This window comes from Phascolarctos cinereus, unplaced genomic scaffold (assembly GCF_003287225.1).
Source record: "Phascolarctos cinereus isolate Bilbo 61053 unplaced genomic scaffold, phaCin_HiC Scaffold_4;HRSCAF=312, whole genome shotgun sequence".
NCBI classification, from domain to species: Eukaryota; Metazoa; Chordata; class Mammalia; order Diprotodontia; family Phascolarctidae; genus Phascolarctos; species Phascolarctos cinereus.
The window spans coordinates 704,541,750-704,546,561 of NW_027555847.1; the positions used below are offsets into that span (position 1 = coordinate 704,541,750).

At 41.8% G+C, this 4,812-nt stretch overlaps 1 long non-coding RNA gene across 1 annotated transcript; it reads left to right on the forward strand.

The window, feature by feature from the left end:
• Positions 1 to 1,570: 1,570 nt before the first annotated feature.
• LOC110222842 (uncharacterized) lies at positions 1,571 to 4,092 on the forward strand. The gene is made up of 3 exons (XR_002328504.2): positions 1,571 to 1,917; positions 2,847 to 3,059; positions 3,914 to 4,092. It is a non-coding gene; the product is annotated as an uncharacterized LOC110222842 (long non-coding RNA).
• Positions 4,093 to 4,812: the final 720 nt, after the last annotated feature.

Here is a 4,812-nt window from a genome sequence, read left to right on the forward strand (position 1 = left end):
CAGCTCTGTGACCCTCCGTGAGGCTGCTTCCTCACCTATAAAATAGGGATATTAATACCCATAGTAGCCACCTACCAAGAGTTACTTTAAAACCCAAATGAGAGCACTTGTAGAGGGCTTTCAAATCTTAGAGTTCTATGTAAATTTCAGTAATTATTAGACATTATTTATTACAATAATAAGATATATATTAGCAACTATGGTAGCATAGTAATAACAGGAAGATGGATTCAAACATTTTAGAAAAGTTTTCCCAAGGGCTAGAAACCAGGACTCTCCCCCCCCAAAAAAAAAATATATATATATACATACACATACACACATACACACACATATACATACACACACATACACACACATACACACACACACACACATGCACATATATATTTGACAAGATGTGTCACAATGGGCAGAGTGCTGTACGTGGAGTCAGAAACACTTGAATTCAAATCCTACCATTACCACTCCCCAGCTCTGTGACCCTGGGCAAGTCACTTAATTTTTTCCAGCCTCAGTTTCCTTATATGTAAAATGGGGATTATAATAGTACTTACCTCCCAGGTTTGTTGTGAGAACCAGATGAGGTAATCTACAGTAAGTGCTCACATAACTTAAAGGAATATTTAAATACTAGCTATTATTCCTATTTCAAATAATTAGAACCAAAATTTAACATTCCATAGTGCCTAAAATGTATAAGGTACCTTACAATCATTTTATTTAAGCTTTACTTCGTAAGTATTATTATCTCCATTTTACAGATGAAGTAACTCAGATTCAGAGAGCTGAAGTGACCTATAGGATCAGGGATTTAAAGTTTGAAGAGAGCTTAGAGGTCATCTGTTCCAGGCCTCATATTTTACAGATGAGGAAACTGGGCTCAAGGATGTTAAGTGACTTGCTTAAGGTAATACAGGTAGGACAGAAGTAACTGAGACAGGATTCGAACCTGGGTCCCCAGACTCTAACCCCAGCTCTCTTTCCACTGTATTACAATGTTCTAGCCCCGTGGTTACACAGTTAATAAGTTTCTGAAGTGGGATTTAAGTACAGCGTCCTGCCCATTAGGTCACACTGCATTCTTTTGATGAACTCTCGTTTTACTGGAAAAAATGAGCTCAACCAGGAGCTTTCGTTTATGCAATGTCTCATGCACACAGCTTATGACATGGGCAGCTGGAGTGGAATGGGCGTGCCATTCTTGGATGTCAGTAGATAGGCTGGGGGTGGAGGGTGGTCCAAACCCACCTCATCACAAGCCAGAGTCCACCCAGGCCAACTCCGACAGCAAGAGGCAGCGTCAGGTCAGCGGACAGCCAGCCTGGGAAAGCTGAGTTTCACAGGCTATAAAACTCCCATTCGCCCTTCCCATCCCCCCCCAACTCCCTTTACTGCTTGTCTTTGGAAAACACTCTCTGATATTAACCAGAGAGAAGAACCAGACCAATAAAATGGGCAGCCCTAACACTGAGTGTCCGAGGTGTTACGTTACTGACATTCCAACCCAGTGATGTCAGCTCCCTCCCCCATTACCCTCCCAACGGGCCCAGCAGCAAAGGATGCCACAGGAAGTGTCCCCACAGGCCCCTCCTTCCTTGTCCCAAGGCATCCCTTCCAGTCAGGTTCATTCCTGGCCATTACTCTGTCCCCTTACCCTTTGATTCCTTTCAGATGGGTGAATTATTATATGAACGGATCCAATTTCAAAGCCCTTTTTGGCCTAGCAGACTCAGCCTCTCGTCCCTCGGGTTTGGAGTCAGGATGCCGCTTGGATCCCCCGTTCTCTACCTTGACCATCCATCACCATGATGGCACCTTCTTTCCCAAAGACCTTGGAGGGTTCAAACAGAAAGTTCATGAAGACCCTTGGAGAGTGAGAAGAGAGGAAAGCAATGAGATCACTGAGGAAGGAAGGTAGGTTCATAGACTTTAGGCGTAATCTAGGCCAAACCCCTCATTTTACAAATGCTCAGAGAGCTTAAGTGCTTTGCCCATGGTCACACAGATAGCAAGCTATGGAAACAGGATTGGAGCCCCAGTCTTCCTGGCTCTCACTCAAGTATGATACCCCCTATGCCAAGATGCTTCATTTAATCTTTCTTTGCTAATAAAGGATAATGATGCTGATGGTAGTGGTGGTGGTGGTGATGATGATGATGGTAACTTATATTTGTAGAATGCTATGACGTTTGCAAAGAATTTTAGAAATATTATCATGTTTGAGGTTCCTAAGAGCCCTACGGCCAGCTAGGTAGCACCATAAGCACACTGGGCTTAAAATCAGGAAGACTCATCTTCCTGGGTTCAAATCTAGCTTCAAACACTTACTAACTGTGTGACCCTGGGTAAGTCCCTTAACACTGTTCATCTCAGTGTCCTTCATTGTAAAATGAGCTAGAGAAGGAAATGACAAACCACTCAAGTATCTTTGCCCAGAAAACCCCAAATGGAGTCATGGAGAGTTGGACACAACTGAACAGCAGCGAACAATGAGTCCTATGGGTTAGGGACTGCAGATACTATAACCCACTTATTGCAGATGAGAAGACAGAGGCTCTCACACAGTTACCTTCATAGATCACCATCAGTGTTCATTGGCCCGGGACCTGAGACAGCCTGGGTTAGAAAAGTGGGCTGGGTGAGGACTGACCAGAGGCTCATGGGAGCTCAAGAGCAGGACCTCAAAGGCCATCTAGCCCAACCCCTTCACTTTACAGAGGAGGAAACTGAGGCCCAGATAGGTCAAACAGAGAGTGTCAGAGATGATAACTGAACTGAGATCTTCTGATTCCACATCTAACTCTCTTTACAGTATATCTTTTGGTCTCTATTGCTCATTCTAGGTACTCGGTCTGTTTCAAGGAAACTGATTCTTCCGCCATCCCAATGACATAGATTAAAATAAGAACCACCCACAGCCTTATATTTAGGAGCTACAGAGTTCAGCTGGTTGGCTAACCTGGCCAGAGTGCACGCCCTAAGGGAGCTTCCGAAGCTCCATCAGAATTCTATCCACTTCACAAATGAGGCAAGGAGCACAGGCTGCTTTGTCCAAGGTCAGTGTCAAGATCGCGTTTCATGAAAACCATCAAACATGGTGCACTCTATCCCCATGGCCATCTGGGGGAAGATACAGCACCACCAATGTCTTGGGTCTATTAGGTGCATCATAAAATAGTTAGGTCTTCTTGTCTTAGAAATTCATGAGAAATAAATTCCTAGCCCTTGTCATGCCTGGCTTCAATATAGATTCTACCTTCCCCAAGATTGTTTCAGAGAAGAAATGAGAGGGTAAGGACCACTCAGTAGAGTGAACCCCCATTCCACAGATTACCGTCATATTTTAACATCTTTGTTGCACTGACCAGTGGCAACGAGGATGAAAGGCAGCATCTAGAGGCAGGAAGCCCTGAGTTCAAATCCTGTTTACCATCCATCTGACTGGGCAAGTCACTTAATTGCTGCTAGCCTCTAATTTGTTTTTGTTCAGTCGTTGCAGTCGTGTTTGACTCTCCATGACCACATTTGGGGTTCTCTTGGCAAAGATACTAGAGCAGTTTGCCATTTCCTTCTTCAGCAGAAACTAAGGCAAAAAGGGTTAAGTGACTTGCCCAGGGTCAAACAGCTAGTAAGTGTCTGAGGCCAGATTCAAATTCATGAAGATGAGTCTCCCTGACTTCAGGTCCAATGCTCTATCCACTGTGCCACCTAGATACTCAGCCTCTAATTTACTCATCAGTAAAATGGGAACAATAATAGTACCTACCTCCCAAGCTTGTGATAAGAGTCAATTTTAAATGCTATGTAAATGTTAGCTATAATTATCATTGCTTGGTTTTGTAATTAATTCATAGTATACAGAACAGGAAAAGAAATGAGTTCATCTAATTTTATCTCCCTTCTTTTCCAGATGATGAAGCTGAGGTCCATGGGTTTTCCCTGTGGTTCTGATTCTTCTTTACAACATGACTAATGTGGAAATATGTTTAATATGATTGTACATGTAGAACCTATATCAGATTGCCTGCCACCTTGGGGAGAGAAAATTCAGAACTCAAAATCTTATAGAAGCGAATGTTGAAAACTAAAAACAAATAAATAAATAAAATTTTAAAATTAAAAAATAAATAAAAGGAGCATCAAATATATATATACATATATGTATATATATGTATATATGTGTATATATGTATATACGTGTATATATGTGTATGTGTGTGTATATATATATACATATATATGTATATATATATATATATAAAACTACTTATTTAAAAAAGAAAGAAAAAATAAAAAAAGAAAGAAAGAAACAGAGGTCAATAGAGGGGAAATCACCTGCCCAAAATCACACACTATTAAGTAGCAAAATTGAGATTCCGCTCCAAGTTCTTTGACCACAAAGCCAGTGATTTTTACCATCATCAGAGGATAGGCATGGAGAGAATGCTAGATTTGGAATTAGGAAGACCTGTGTTCAAATCCTGAATTTGACATTAACTGTGTTGGAGAAATTGGGAATTGACAAGCCTTGGATTTGAGGTCCACCTTGGACACACTCTGCCCAAGAAAGTATGTGAACATCTCTCAGTCTCAGTTTGCTCATCCCCAAAATGTGAATATTAATAGTATCTACTGGGCAGCTAGGTGAGGCAGTGGATAGAGCTCTGGTCGTAGAGTCAGGAGGACTTGAGTTCAAATGTGGCCTCAGACACTTGACACTTAACACTTACTAGCTGTGTGACCTTGGGCAAGGCACTTAACCCTGATTGCCTCACCCAAAAAAAAAAAATAGTACCTACTTCACAAAGT